The 16,329-nt window shown below is 38.2% G+C and overlaps 1 long non-coding RNA gene across 4 annotated transcripts in view; it reads left to right on the top strand.

Moving 5' to 3' along the window:
- Nucleotides 1-16,329, top strand: part of LOC148187261 (uncharacterized) — a 130,268-nt gene that overhangs the window by 10,743 nt on the left and 103,196 nt on the right. For 2 of the 4 annotated variants that reach the window (XR_015778961.1, XR_015778962.1), the window contains exon 2: nt 1,782-1,843. This is a non-coding gene — a long non-coding RNA (uncharacterized LOC148187261). Of the gene's footprint in view, nt 1-1,778; nt 1,844-16,329 lie in introns of all 4 variants that reach the window. The other 2 variants (XR_015778960.1, XR_015778963.1) reach the window with 1 other exon arrangement.

Below are 16,329 nucleotides of genomic sequence, written 5' to 3'. Positions count from 1 at the left end.
GAAAATGTTCATCGAACTTCAATATTTGCAAAGACTAAAAGTTTATGACAATATTAAATATATTTGCTCTTCTTGTAACATCAAGAAGAGAAAAAGGATAACCTTGGACAGCTCGGACTTATTTTTATGACCTTACACCAAACGATCAAGATCACGTGCTTGCCAAACGTCCTGGATAACTGTATGAATTAACGTGTTGCAATTTGTGTAATCAGGAAATTCGGCAGGTGTGTTTCATTCCATGTTCCGACTGGATAGTTTTTTCACTTCAGTCACACCACTTGGCCCAGACGCAGTTTGCAGCACGGGACTTAGCTCTATCTGGATCTGCTTAGGATGATTTCCACAGTTCAGATTGATGATGTTCCCTTTAGTGATATATTACTATTCAACACTGTCGGGTAAACTGGTATGGTTTAAGTCCGATATTAAATGAACAGGCTGTGCTTTGCTGTGCGCATGGATCTCTGCAGTCAACAGCAAAATCAAGCTGTTGTTCTGCACCTCTTTCTCTGAAATGTCACTTTTACGTCCTTTTTAAGTTTGAAGCAGGAGGTCGTCCTAAAAATAGAACTTATTGTCAGTGGTGATAAAAGGAGCGTTGTCCATTAAAGGGCTGGAACACTGCGCTCCTACATTATGACTGACATTTTACAACCAGTCTCTTTTCACGCGATACCCACAAATGCAAGAGTAGATATGAGAATATGTTGTACATGTGACAGCCTTAAATTATGTGTGTTGTAATTTAAAGGGCTGCCTGGAAGGTCATCAGAGTGCAGTTTCCAACAACAGTCAGAAGAAGGTGAATTACTGAGGATGTGAAGGGGTTTCTTGTCTGTGAGTGTGGGTGTGCATATTTGTTGGATGTGTATATACGTACATATGCATATTGGGAAAATGTCCCCATTTCAGGCTATGTAATCTATATTCCATCAGTGGTGAGGGCCCTTAGGTCCCTGGTTATCACAGTGTTATGGGCCCTGAGCAACAGAACGGCACCAATATATAATGCCACCCCTGTGCCCTATTTCTCAGAGGAAGAGACAGAAATCTCAGAGGAAATGTGTGTCTTCACTTTATGGCTGGATGTGAAATTTATATGTCTCAGCAGGTTGTATCTTTCTTCAGTTTAATGATCTCATAAGAACAAAGGCTTCCTCTCGTAAGCTTTTGTCAAGCATGGAGCCTGTTTGTCTTTGTTTCAATGACCATTTCTTCTTATTTAAACAGACATATTGATTTAGCCTTTTAACTTGTATATGATGAATAAAGATTGGTACTGTTATCTTCGACAGAATCCATCAATTGTCCCACAGATATTTTCTGTGCTGAAGCTAGATGTGTGTTACAAACCCAACAGGATAAATGACTTGCTGGTCTGGACAGTGAGAGGAAGCTAGAAATAGCTACTTGCTAGAGAAAGAGATGCCATTTAGAGCCCTAAATGTTATGCTGTGAATACCATTAGCACCACAACGAGTATGTATTTTTCTGAGCTTTGATACTAGCAGTGTTAATTTCTTTCTATTCTTAAACCATTTTTTCTTACTTGGGACCAAATCAGATTGTAAATTTAGCCTAATAAATAAAACGGTCCTTTTGATTTCAATGTATTTACCCGTTTCCCTGAATCCTCTGCTCCATATCCTTCTTTCACTTACAGCCTTATTTTCAGCAATGAATGTCTTAGCCAGGCTCTGCAGGAATGCAAGAGTCTAATTTGCGAGTATGCCTTGGTTGAACAGATTCCTATTTCCTTTCTCTTCTCCTTTAAGCAGGCCTCCCCATGAAGCAAGTGACGGTGCAGAGGATCCGGACATCGCTGCAGCCAGGAACACAGGTGATTAACGAGTGTTTGTGGAATCGTGCCGGGAATATAGTTAGGGTTCGTTCATGTGTGTGACTGTTTGCTTTGAAAATGTCTATACCCATGATACGTGCACATGCTTAAGTGTTTATGCATTTCTATTAGAGTCAACAGCCGTGTTTTTAACACATCCATAAGTCTCAATAACTGACAGCTGATTGTTGTGGGAATAGATGGTGTAGTCTTTAGATGGAGGAGGAGATTAAGACAGAGGCAACTCCTTACTCTTGAAAGGTACTCGATCAGTGTGCTGTATCTTAATTAAATCCCAAATGAAATCATTGAGTGTATTAATTATGGGCATATTTTTACGAGATAATTAAGAATTGCATTTTATGAAAAAGGAAAATCTGATCAAAGCCTTTGCATTTTTTTTTTTCAGAATGTTGTTTTTATTGGGGCAGAACTACCATGTTAAGTATAGACAAAAACTGAGATCCCATGAAGGTTGCCACTAAGGATCATTGTCATTATCAGTACGCAGAATATATATTGTGTTATTAACTTAACAAGTCGCACAAACTCACCTAGACCTGATTCTGCAATCCGGAGTTACCAGTGTAAAAAAAAAAAAAAAAAAGGTATCATCCTTCACTGGCTTTCCACTCACTAGCACTACCAGTTGAAAAAGGGTACAATGTCTGGCCATTGTCATCAATCAAAAGTTAAGACATTGACATATACACCAATCAACCACAACATTAACCCGCTGAGTACTAAGGGGTCTCTGGGTACTGTGATTGAATTTTGGCATTTTCTGATGTTCTTGTACAGTTATTATACAATTAAGCAGAATTTTCCAAGTTCAGCTACAATAATATCCATATAGTATGTATTTCATAACAATACCTCTGAAAAAAAGGTAAATTAAACTTTTTGTAAATAGTAGCTTCGATGTATATTATTTAAGATAAGCTTTGACATTCCCATGGCAGGTCAGTGTCATCATGTCCGTCCAAGCACACCTCCTTCAAACAGTGCTAACGATGTAGCGCCAGGCATACAATGGCTGGCAGCCAAGAAAAAAACGATAGAAGATATTTACTGATATCATCTCATATCAATTGCAGGCCCCTGAACTGAATCTAATTAATATTGTATCATGGCAGAAATTGTGATATTGTGTTGTTGTCCAAAGAATCGGTATAATGATGAAACTTGTGATTTACACCCCTGCTTGTTAGGGTGTGGGAGGTCAAACCTTTGTCATTCTTATTGATTCATGAACTTTGGTGACCTCAAGTAATTAAGATCATTGCTCCACCCAGCTTCAACCTGTGTGGAGGTCTTATCAGCCGGAGTAAATTTAAAAGTCCTGTGAGGGTTTGCTGAGCCTTCAAGTTTAGCACCACCTAGAGTGGCCACTAGCATGTCTTTATGAACGTTCTTGTTTACTACAGTTTTTACATGAATGACTACTAGATCGATGAGACAGGACATATCAATCCAGACTCTTTTTCTGTCAGGTTCCTTGAATCCCTCTGTGTCTTCAAAAATTGCTCAAAGATCTAACTATTTTTTGACCATACAGACTTGCTTAATTGGCCCTTTGCATAGTCTTTTAAAAATTTGCTAAGGATGGAGAAAAAAGAAAGATACTTTTTTTCTTCATGCACCAATAGTTATATTATTTTAAGCTTTCATTGTCAATTTGGGTAAGCCTACTCCTAAGAGTACACTACATTTGCAGTTACACACTGACTGTTCATGGAGTGTTGCCACAATGAAACTGCAAGAAAAGGAAAATGTCAAATAAAAATAAAATATTGCTTCAAGACTGTATTTATAGTTCACCGCATGCTGCTTACGTTGGTAAAAAGAAGTACTCATAAGTTTGGGTAGAAAGTTCAGTGCACCTTGCTTTTCAAATCAATTCCTTAACTTTCTATAGAAAATAATGTGTATTACAGTATATGGCAGCACTGCACTCTGGTGTCTCATAGCTGGATCTGTGGTCAGCGGACTCCTCTCTCTTATTCTGTTAAGTTTCCCAGAGATAAAGCCACAATCGATCAGCTACCCATCTTGCCATTCTCCTCCGTCCCTCCCCATCTTTTGACCTATACTGCTCAGGTACACTGGAGACGACACTTAACTGCTGTCTGTCTTTGTCTCTCCCTCATTCTCAGCTCCCCTCCATCACTTTCTCTCTTCTTTCTCCCCACAAACTCTTTAATGCATCATTTATTTGTTCCATTACCCACTAGACAGCAAAGCAGAGCTGCTGGTTATTGTAAGAACAGGCTCCAGAGATCAGCTCAGAGCAGAACGCCATGTTCTCTAATGCTTGCAAATTCACATCAAGCACAGCAGATTACACGATTAGCTGTAAGATTTACTCAATAAAGGGGATGTTCTGATTGCAAAAGGTGCTGGATGAATAAGTTTACCTGCTGAAGTCGCCCTGTGAGCTGGGTAGAATGCAAAGCAGTGTCAAAAAAATTGACAGCTGCACATGCTGTGAAAGATTGTCGCTTGCAAGAACTGTTCTGACATACTGATGCATGCTCCGACAGCTAAGCTCACATTCATCATGGACTTTGCATTGACATATGTTCCAATAAACATGGATGTATGTAAATGTAAACATCTGCATTCTAAGCAAGTCTTGTTGTTTATGTGGGAGTGTGCAAGGCTGTGCCCACTTATTAGTGTGGGCTCTGAGACACGCCAAAACAATCAGCACCCTTCGGAAAATTAAATACTTTCAAGAAGGTGGCGCATCTGGCAGCATTTTTTTTCTTTGGAGGATGTCTGGTCAACAGAGTGTCTCTGGGTCTCTAGTGTGAGTACAAGCAGAAACCCCTTGCATCATCATCTGAGGATAAAGTTTTTCTTTTTTTTCAATATGATGAAACAGTTATTAATAAGTTATTTCTGATATATTTTTTTTTCATCTCAGTGTGAGCAGCTAATTATGTATAGCTTCCCAAAGCAAAACCAAGCTATCTGGTATATCGGTTCTGAACTGCTAATATTTCATTCCATTTTGATAAAAAAAAAGTGTTTTCTGATCTGAAGCCCTAACCACCAGGATGACAAAATCTTTCTGTGCTTGCCAAAACTAAGGCTTCACTGATTTATTGTGCGAACATCGATGTCGATATTCTCCTTGATGACTGCCATCAGCCTAACGGCAAATAAGATGACATTCACTGATGGCAGTAGCCGATCTTTTTCTGTTGTGTCATATCGGTTTTGTGCAGGCTGCGGCATCCTGTCAGAAGCCTGTAATTTGCTTATCACACATGTATTTTGGGAGGCTGCAAACACGTGACCAGTCAGCTGACGCTAGTGAAGAAAGAAGTGGTCCTGAACAAGGCAGATCGAGGCAGACTGGGGCATTAGTTGTGTGGATGTACCCCAAGAGACAGGTGTTTGAAACTGTGTAAACTTTGAGTGAACTTTGAGTAATTTTAAGGTATGTCTTTACCATTACTTGACTTGTTTAAACCTGACTTCAGTCACATTTCTTTGACTACGCTTTGACTGCACTAATTCATATGACAACTTACAAACCATTTTATCGGGATATGTTGAACAGCGAAAGGAGATTACATTGACTTACATAATGATGCATTCAAGCTCGGTTCAGTAAAAACTAACAAGGTTTGGTTAGGTTTAGGCACAAAAACAACTTGATAAGGTTAAGATGAAGATCATTGTTTAGGTTAAAATAAGTACTGAGTCAAGGTAAGGGGACCTTTGTCATGATTACAAAGATAAAGATGTGGTTAAGTCAGCGAATGACTGTGATCATGGTTAAAAGAAACCAACATTAACTGTTCATATTTGAAAGCCCAATGTCAGCCTGCTTTTGTAAATTTCAAGGTTCCTACTTTGCTCTAGACCAACAGGAGTCATCATTAATATGCTATCAGGACAGTAAGTTACCTGTATTCAGTATTTGCAGTGATTTTAAATTATTTTCTTATAGTGGCTGACCTCTTTTTCCTTTTGGTTGTTTGCTTGTGCATTATGTGCATTGCTGTTGATTTACAAGCTGTGAAAAATGGATTGTAACGTTTGAGCATTGTGAGTGTTATGGGCTGAATTGATTAACTCTCTATGGATGGTGGTCCTTCATGTATACCTAATTTTCCGCCACTTCAGCTGAAAGAATGCATAATTAGTTTTTTTTTTCTGAAGACTTGACAGAGACTTGAACCCTAATCAGTTTTATTTTTTCTTTAGCACTTCTCTGCAGCTGGCAAGTTTCTATACAAATAGATAATGCTCTGGTAATTTTTAGTTGTCTCACAGTATTTCATTTGCTATTATGGAAGGCTGAGAAAGCAAAATGCTGATATTCCAGATGAAGTTTTTTTCTGTAGCTGCTCTTCATAATAGCACTAAATAATTGGAGGCACTTTTCCTTACAAAAAGATACTCAACATTTAAGACTTATCATCACTTACAGCAAGAACAATTGTAAAAGTGGGATGGGATGGGGAATTCAGATTATCTTTCTTGCTGTTCCTTTTAATTTTAAGACATGTAGTAGGTCATTTTAGGGGATTTAGGGGGGCACTTGTTTGTAAAATGACCAAAATGTATCCCACTTGCTAACCTGTCAGCCCCTAGCAATTTGGCTCCATCCCAGGGTCCTGGACCCGGATGGCCTATTTAACAGTCCAAGAAACTGATCAGTTATTGGGAATCATCAAGTTTTGATGAGGCATTTCTGTTTTAACTGCCATTTGTACTGTTTTTGCATTTCTCATAATGTCAAATGTAAAAACATCCACAAATTGCTGTTTGCTCTTTCTGTCTGACGCATTGCCTGAGATATTTACTTGAATATTTTTTTTTTTTCACACTGTGTTATGTTCTGAACACACATGGGTGCATGCACACATTAGCTTATACACAGACACATGCACCTAGCCACACAAACCTGTACCATCTTAAAATGCACTCAAAGATTTTGCAGATACACACATTCCACTAGATCAGCGGAGAGACTGGAGTGTGTGTCTGCGTTTGCGTCTGCGTGTGCGTGTGTGTGTGCAAACATTCTGACATTGCAGACAACTCTTATTTACAATGTTCAAACAAATTAATTCAGCTTCTCATCCCTGAAATGTGAACACAGTGTGCAATAACTAACCTAACACCTTTTACGCTCAAGTGTTTTGTCAGTGTTTGTGTGCACTTTGGCATTATGCTCTTATGTTATTGTGCAGTTCCAAAATTAAAATCCCCTCAATTTCATGCAGGTTTTTCTAATATGACATAAATGTTTTTTTTGGCTGTGGAAGCACAGGAACAAAAAACAGCGTAGGTCTGAGCTCATCTCTTTGACCCTCCTAATAAGTTGATCTTGCTTGTAATAAGCCCCACCATTGTTTACCCAATTAGGGAGAACACACAGTGATTGAAATTGTCTCCCTGTAATATCGAAGTTCCATTATGTAAGAGGGGATGGGTTTGCATTTAATTGATAAATGATTAATAATAAGACCGGTGTTAAATTATTCAGCTTCCTCAACTTAGTAAGGGAGCATTGCATGCTAGTACTGCTTTTAATTGTATTATATATCATTCAGTCTTGGCTTGGTTGGAATACTTTAGACTGCACCTCCTTCTTTGGAAACAAGATGAAATATTTATGCTGCAGATGTAAAGTGAAAAACAAATGGGGAATATACAGTAAGATCAAGGCTGTCATTTCAAGTGAATGCTGTTGATTCAAGATTCTATCTAAGATTCACAATTTCCATTATTACTATGAGAAACTTCCGCAAAATGTAATATCTGGTCAAAATCTCATTTACAAGCAGAATTAAAAACAAGCTGTATCTGCAAAAACGTTGACTATTCAAGGTCAAACTTTGCGCAAGATGTGTTGCTTCATTATGAATCCACTTGGTATCCAAGAAGAAGCCTACAAAGTTCTCATCAACTTTCAGTGATGCATAATGAACAAGTGGAACAGAAGCTCGGAGCTGATCTTAAATTAGTCTGTGGTATATTAGATGAGAAGTAAGGAGCAGAGCTGTCAAAGAGCGATCAAAGTCAACATTTTATCTGGCACATTTCTAAAGTTTGCACGATGGACATTTCGGGTTTGTACCAGCGTCGATGAGAGGAAGGAGTGGAGTAAAGTGAGGGAAGAGAAAAAGTGATCAAATATGCAGTAGATGGATATGGTGCAGAAAGAGAGGAGAGACACATTAGCTCATAAAACATAGGATGAACAGAATATCATGCTCTTGTGCTCCAAATGTCATGGTGTTAGAGCTATGTATATACCTTAATTACTAGAAATAATATTAGGACTGACTGAAAAAAAGATAATATTCTCTCCCAAAATCAGAACTTTTGAATGCAGGCTGCCCCTTTCATGCCAGAGTTTTGATTTATAAAACTTGATATTTTCAAGTCCTATATATTTGTCATTATTTGCCTGTACTTATTTTGTATGCCTCCGTGCTGATGATAGGCATGACCAGAGGCTGTATGTTTTTGGAAGGTCTTTTTATCTTAAGAACACCTTGAGGGAATTTCTTCAGATTTGGCATAAATGTTCACTTGGACTCAACAACAAGCTGATTAGAATTTTGGTGGTTAAATGTCAAGGTCACTTTGACCCTCCATCAGGCTCAGTCTCGTGAACACAATATCTTAAGAAGGCCTTTCTGGGAGTTTCCTTAAATTTGGCAGAAAGATCCACTTTGACTCAAGAATGACCCAGTTAAAATTTGCTAGTCAAATGTCAAAGTATGTACTATGTTCGAAGTACTTTGACTTCACAACATGTTTTTGGCCATAACTCAAGAATTCATATGTCAATTATGATAAATTTTCGTTTAATAGGAATAATGATGAAGTGATGAAAGTTTATATACAAAAAGTCAACTTCACTGTGACATAATAATATTTTGCAAAAACACTTTTCTGGCCATTACTCATTGTCATTACTATGGAACAGAAGGGAGACATTTGGTCAGATACTGAATTGGTGACACTAATCTTTGGTCTCCACCTTGAAACTGTGCTGATTATATAGATCTTTGCTGTCAGGTTGAAGATGTGTGCCAAGCATCCACATTTTCACAGACATAGATGTAAATTATAAATACGTTTTGTGGTAAATACTGTAGGTACTAATGAAAAGAAAAAGGGTAAAGCTTTAAGTAACATTTTATTTCTATATCACCAAAACATCTTTTTTCTCTCTGTCGAGAAAGAAATACTTAATGAGATCCAAAAAAGTTAAAGATATGTTAAAGTGGCTTTTAGTTTAAAATATACAGTTCTGATAATTGCATACGTCTTTGTTACATGTGGCTGTCTGAATTGCTGTTGATGTTGCCATGTCCTGTGCCTTTTGCTGTGTGCTTTCAGCAGAGGCTTGGCTGGTACGTGCCAGTAAATGATTAGCTTCGATGTAGACGGTTCATTACAGAACACCTAAAATGAAAATCTCAGTTGCCCATTCCTCAGCGAGGGGTAATTTGCAGGAGATGAGTCTACCATTCTCCATGTCAACAGGAAGCTAATTGTTGTTTGTTTTCTTTTTTTTTCTTTTGAGGGGATGTGTATACTTCCCTCCAGCAGGGCATTGGCGGCAGCGGTGAGACTGGGGAGGGGGACGATAAAAGATACACACAGCGAGACAGAGAGAGAGAGAAAGAGCGAGCAAGATTGCGAGATAGTCATTATTGCCTAGACTAATGAGAAATTAATTACACCACAGCTGGCTGCGCAGACTGTATTAGTAAAGGCTGAATGTAGGGGGCAGTATGCGGCATCAGTAAGGCTCGGAGGCGTTTGGGGATTTGGGGCAGACAAGATGGACCAAATTCAGTAACCGTGGAAAAGAATCAACAGCTAAGGGCAAAAGAGATTGAAATTTGTGATACTACAAAGCCTTTTAAAAGACAGTGTGAAATCAAAGATAAACCTCAGGAAAAAGGAATATGTAAAATAGACAAACCCAATTTGACAGGACCTCAATGTTAAAACAGGCTTCTTTTCATGCTGGCAAGTTCCCACAGACTAACAGCGGCCTCTTGTCATTACAGCTGGACTAAAGTGCAGTAATGCATATAGATGTGCATGTCTGACATTTAGTATGTATACACATTCTGAATTTGCAGATATGTCTGCAAAGCTAATGCAAACTGCCAATACTTCAGAATACGGAGGCATTATTACTGAGGCAGGTTCAGCTCTGAGCTTGACATTTTAGGTTTTTTTTAATCACATGTCCATTCAATTTTGAGGTGAAATGAATATGAGGTCACTTAAGCCCTCTTTTACACAAAGATCACGCTATAGGGCCACTACTCAGTCCTTTCTTAATGCCTTTTTTTTTGCATTTTTACACAGAACCAGAGTAGGCATGGCCAGTATCACGGTATTATGGAATTTAGAAATTCCAACGGTGTGATTTTGAATACCAAAAATACAAACCCTCATCTTTGAAATTAAAGGAGGGTATGAAGGTATGAAAAAGATATAGCACTCAAGCCTAAACCAAATAATGGCGCGTCATTACGCACCAGTATGCGATTTATATAGCATTCTGTTTTGGTGTGTCGTTTAACACAACAGTGTCTGCCTGCAGTGCGACATGTATATGCATCAGCATCCCATTCTAAACAATATGGCAATGGCATAACATGGCAATAACCTTTACCTTCTCTGCTGTAAGGCCGCAGATCTCGTCCTCGTCCTCGTCCTCGTCCTCGTCCTCGTCCTTGTCCTCGTCAGTGATTGTATGTTGTATAAGGAACGGTGAGGCAGCACAATGGCGTGATATTTCCACTAGCAACAGACAGTGTTAAAGTGCCTTTTGTTTCTTGTCTAAGAGGTGTCTGAAGTGACACAATAACAGACACACAGGTGGTCTTGTAGACATAACATTTGAAACATATGGATTCATGAGCAAGGAGACACATATACCCAAACTGAAGCCATATATGCACAAAGAAACACAGGAAAGAGCTTCAGCACAGACGCACTTAATGCTCATGCTGGATAAGTCTTTCTGATCATGACTTTGTCTTTGGAATATAATTTTTGAGTAACCTCCAAGAATTGAAATGAATGCTGCAGAGCCAAAAACAAGCTTATAAAGATTAAAGGTATAGGACTGTTGGTTACTGTTTCTAAACATGCTTGCCAGCAAAAGTGAATATGAAAGCCAACCCTAGATTTACTTTTAATTTGGCGTTTCGCCTCGCTATATTTGTGCTGATGCGTCTCTTGGAGGCCTGCTGCTTACAGTCTGGCAGCTGGTTGGTACCTTTTTATAAAACCCAAACATCACCTGCATGTTGTTGGGCTATGTGCCCATAAATGTCCCGGACATAGAAAATCTGAAGAAAATAAGAAAATACAGGCAGAAAGCGGTCTCTGCAGATAAATACACAATCACTAACTTCTTGTGGTTCATAAGAAGTTGACTTTTAACTGTAATTCTGCAATATGGAAACAATAATACAAATTAAATATTTGTTGAAGCACTAACAAATTTAACATACATGGAAACAAATTCTGCAGACCAAAATTCTAAAATCCTGAAAAGAAGAAAGAAAAAATACAGTGGCTCTTAATGACATACAACCATAATATACTGTATCTGTAGGTTGATCTCTGTCTCTATTAGTCTTAAGTCTGCAGCAGCCAAAAACTCAAACACCTCAAAAGATTTACAAGGCACATTGTGTAGTAGAGTGATCAGGAGATATAAGTTCTTTTAATGCAGGCAGACAATAGTGGTAAATATTATTAATTTGCTGTTCTGTCACAAAACATTGACTAAGTATTTAATCAAAAACTTGCTCAGGTGTGATGCTGTTTTTTTTTTGTTTTGTTTTTTTTTAGAAAAAATACCTCAGAATAATATATATTCCATCATTTATTTCATCTTTATATGCTGATTATACTAAAAGTGTATTTTATATGCTGAAGACTAAGACATTTTGGCTTTGCATAAGTAAACACATGAGTAGACAAAGAATTTTAAGATTAAGTTGTCTCCTTATACGACCAAAATAGAACGTACTGTATTTGGGTCAAGCCCTGGTTTGAGCAACCTAAATCTGACCTGTATTCTCCTGGATGATAAGATTTCTTCTTTCTACCAAACACTGTTAGTTAATAATGTCAAATAAACTCAACTCAACTTAAAGTATATTTCCAACTCCTGTGTGCTTGTCTACACTCAGTGTCTACTGGCAGCAGTATGGCCTTGCAGCTAAAAACACTACTCTCACTGCGCTGATTTGGCTTCAGTTGCAGCAGCAGCCATATGCAGTGCCCGCTCGCTTTAAGCTACCGGACATAAGAACATCAGCTAGCCGACTACAATGCTTCTACATGTGTCTGTTAGCATAGATGCATCTGTGTGTGCAATTATGTGCCCGCAGAGGGTCAGTCAGTTATGAAGGGCCCTGGTAGACTTGATATTCAATTACATGATGGAGTATTTGTGAGGCGAGACCGATGGCGCTGTAAAACTGCTGCATGCTCTGAAGGTACGCGCCATGGTCAATTTAGCTTTCGTAATGAGACGGCCGAGTGGAGGAGGAGACAGTGGGGGCAGTGTAATATGGAGGGGTGAAGCAGAGTAATGTTGCAGACTTACACATGTGGACAATGCAGTAAGACAGATGAAAACCTTTGCAAGCTATTTTGTTTAACATGTTGAAAGGATTAAACATGTTTAAAAATGGGACAATGTAGTCCCATAGACTAAGAAAATAATGCAGAGAAAAGAGGGAAAAAAGTGAGGGGGAGGTCAGTTTAGATGGATGAAAAGAAAATGCTGCTAGTGCTGCGACAAGTGCGCTTATGCCTTTTTATTAGAGGAGGGTGGAACAGATAAGTCCATATGGATTTAGGCCATTTATAAAACACACACACACACACACACACACCCAAACAAGCACACGACCACTAAAGTAGCCATATTGATCGCAATAAGCCATTCCTACTTACTCCTGTAATTTCGTGTCAGTTGTTGTCTGTCATTGGTATCTCAAGTGGAGAGCATAAGGGAAGCCAGTTACACTGTATATTTGCATCATAATTCACTCTTTGCTCCTTTATTTAAAAAAAAAAAAAAGAAAAGAAATATTTTGCCTATGTTCTACTAACACAAACGGTCAAAGTTTTAATTAGACTAATGAGGTACTGTCCTCCAAAAGTCCTTCATTACCAACCTAAAGGTAAGCTGAATATCTTTGGAAACACATTTGGAGCAATATATTATTGCAATATTCCTGGCAAAATGTGCATATATTACTGAAAGTGTGTGCTTCACCTTGCAGCTATGGGTACACTGGGTAGACTAAATACCCACAATAATAGAACTGGCCAGAAACGGGGAGGATAGGCCGGTAGACTTTCTGCAGGCACTGCAATCCTCCTCTGAAAGTCAGAGATTTGGAGAGCAGCCACATTCTCTCTGCCAAAATGAGGACTACCGGCTCTACGAGACAGAGAAACAAAGTCTTGTTGTTCCCGATGGCACTCATCAATCTGAATATAATAGTAACTTGTTTCATATGGGTAATTCTTCCCTGCTGTGATGCTCTCTACACCTCTGCTGGCTTCAGGGCAGCAGGCTAGCTACCTATCTGCATAACAACAATGTCCCAATTACCTGAGTATCTGAGACACATGCACACACATAAATAATAATAAATGAGGTTATGCTTTAGGGCATGCCTGCTTTGTGATTGACAAGTCACCTGTCAATCAGGATAGAGGTGTAGCAATGTGAATCCATGGCACGGTGTACATTTGAATAGCTGCTGACTTATTTTTGGGTATTGTCTGTGTTTATATCTTAGAACTTTTCACACCCTGGCCAGGAGCCAGGTGCAGTCATCTGCTTGCATAGGTTGGCGTTAGCGGTGTGACATATCATATCGTCCATGATAATACTGGTATAGTTTTTAATATTATAAGAAAAATTCATATTGTGATAATGGCAATGTTAGGGTGTGATGATATAGTGGCTGAAAGAGAAAATTATGCTAGCTGGGTGTATTTGGAAACTGTTTTGATGATTTTGGACTGATTTTATTTCATTGTTATATTTATATTTTATGCAGAATCTTTACTTAACTACAAGTTACTGCTGTTGTTTACAAAATAAAGAACTAAGGGATATTTTTTGTTCAGTTTTACTGAATATTTGAAGAACTACATTAATGCTGACATAAACAACACTTATTTTGTTGCAATTTTATGTTGTTTATGTTTTTTTTATAACATATTCTTAATATTTTTGTCATATCATCAATAATATTGTTATCGCAATAATACTGAAATATGAAATATGAAATATCATGATATTATTTTAAGGCTGCATCGCCCACCTCTAGTTGTTGTGCATACTGTAGTGTCCTGAGCTTTTAATCACATCCACCCCTTTCACCTTCCTAACGCCACTGTCTTTTCCAACATGCCAAACTCAACGTTTCAAAAGGGTGGTCCACAAATCAGTGGGTGAAGTCTTTGTGGCTATGTTCACTTTTTTAATTATGTCTGTCGATATAACAGCTCAGCGTCCTCTCTACAATTGAAATCAAATATTGTTTGTGGAAAAGTCTACAACAGTGTTTGGTAGAACTTTCCAAATATGTTAACTTGTAGGTTGTTTTACTGTCAACCGTCTGTCCAGTTCATTTCCAAACCAGCTTGATGGTGTTTAAGTATGGAGACTGTGCTGGCCATTCCATGTTTTAAAGCCAACTATGGTGTTTTCTTCAAAGGTAGTTCTGACATAGCCTAAAGTTTAGTTTTGGGTCCTTATCTTGCTGTAGGATGAATCACTGACCAACCAGAACCAGAACCAGTATATATATATGTAGATATGTACAGTCTCTTAGTTTTTTAAGGTTTTTTTAAGCATATTCCTTTATATTCTATTAATAATGTGTGCTCTTTATTCTCTGTTCTTACTGTATGGCACTGCTACATCCCAATTTCTCAGTTTTGAGATCAATAAAGTATATCTATCTATCTATCTATCTATCTATCTATCTATCTATCTATCTATCTATCTATCTAAATAGACCAGATGGTTCTGCAAACATGCTGTGATAGCCCTTTGATTCAGGATGCTAGTCACTTTCTGCAAGTTGCTGACTCTTGGTCCAATGAAACAGCTCTTAGACCATCACACTGTCTCCTTCATGTTTGACAGTTAGTGTCACACACCAAAGAACCATCCTTTTGCCTCTACTCAATGGCATAAGATAACCCTGCATGATGAACTGAAGGTGTCAAATGTTGATTCATTGGTCCATAAGACCTTCTTCCACTGTTCAGTAGTCCAGTGCTTCATTGCCTACCAATGGACCTGCCTCCTTTTCATATTTTGCCAGCTTAGCAATGGGTTTCTTACTGCCAACTGTCAAACTTGCAGCCACATGTCTTCTCACAGATGAAAACAAGTCTTCCATACATAGCTGACCAGTGTTCAGCTGTGCTTGAACCTGTTGTACTATCATGTGAGTTGTTGACTCTTTGAGAAATGTGCCCTCTAATGCTGCTGTGGCTTTGGGTTTGCAGTACCTCTTCCTTTCAGTTTCCTCCAGTCTCCAAGTGCCTTTTGATGATGTAGGGAACTGTGCTCACTTACACCTCAGCTTTCTTTGCAGTTTCTCTAAAGAGAGCACCATATTTTAAAGGATATAATGCTCTGTAAGGCTTCCTTTGTTAATTGCCTTTTTTTTTGCCATTATGATAGCAGTATACTACATCCTGCAGTGCTAAATTGTTCAAAAAATGCTTAAGAGGGTGAGAGTCAGTTATAACACAAGCGTTTATATAGACACAGGGTTTATAAGTAATTGAAAAATATTGGGTTACCTGTAGGAGTTGTTTGCATCACCTTTCAAGGTGTATTTATTTCTATTGCTGCAGAACAACTGTAAATTATTCACCCACTGCTTGTTTCCTCATAAGGGTCCTTTTTATAACTCTGAAATTTACCTCATTTTTAGTTTTTAGTTTATAGCTTACTTTTGAACCATTTTTCGGCACTCACTGGACTTGTACTGAACTTGAAATTTCTAGTACTTAATCAAGGAAATGTTCAAGTGGCCATATGATTTATGACTCATGTCTGTAAGGAATAAAGGAGTAAATAGTGGGACATTTTTTAAGGGTAGGGAGGACCTGGACACTGGAGACCACTGTTTGTTATTTGGCGCCCTTTTTTTAATTATAATTGTGATACTGTCATAAAGTAGTTTATTTAACCACCACTATAAAGAATTCTAGATGACTTCTCTGTAGTGACTTCTTTGTAACCCAAAATTGAATATCTTCTTTCTCCAAACTCTAAAAATTGCCAGATCAGAAAACATCATTTTTGCAAAGCTAATACTCTCAGGTGCTAGTTTATTAGATAAACTGAGGTGTTTCTGTATTTGTTGCTACCCTCATTGGTTACATGGGATTGAGTAAATAATAGAATCACATAATGC

Source organism: Plectropomus leopardus, chromosome 15 (genome assembly GCF_026936395.1).
Source record: "Plectropomus leopardus strain MGB_pleo_1.0 chromosome 15, ASM2693639v1, whole genome shotgun sequence".
NCBI lineage: Eukaryota > Metazoa > Chordata > Actinopteri > Perciformes > Serranidae > Plectropomus > Plectropomus leopardus.
The sequence above is the reverse complement of the archived record's forward strand: the minus strand, read 5'-3'. Positions and strand labels throughout refer to the sequence as shown.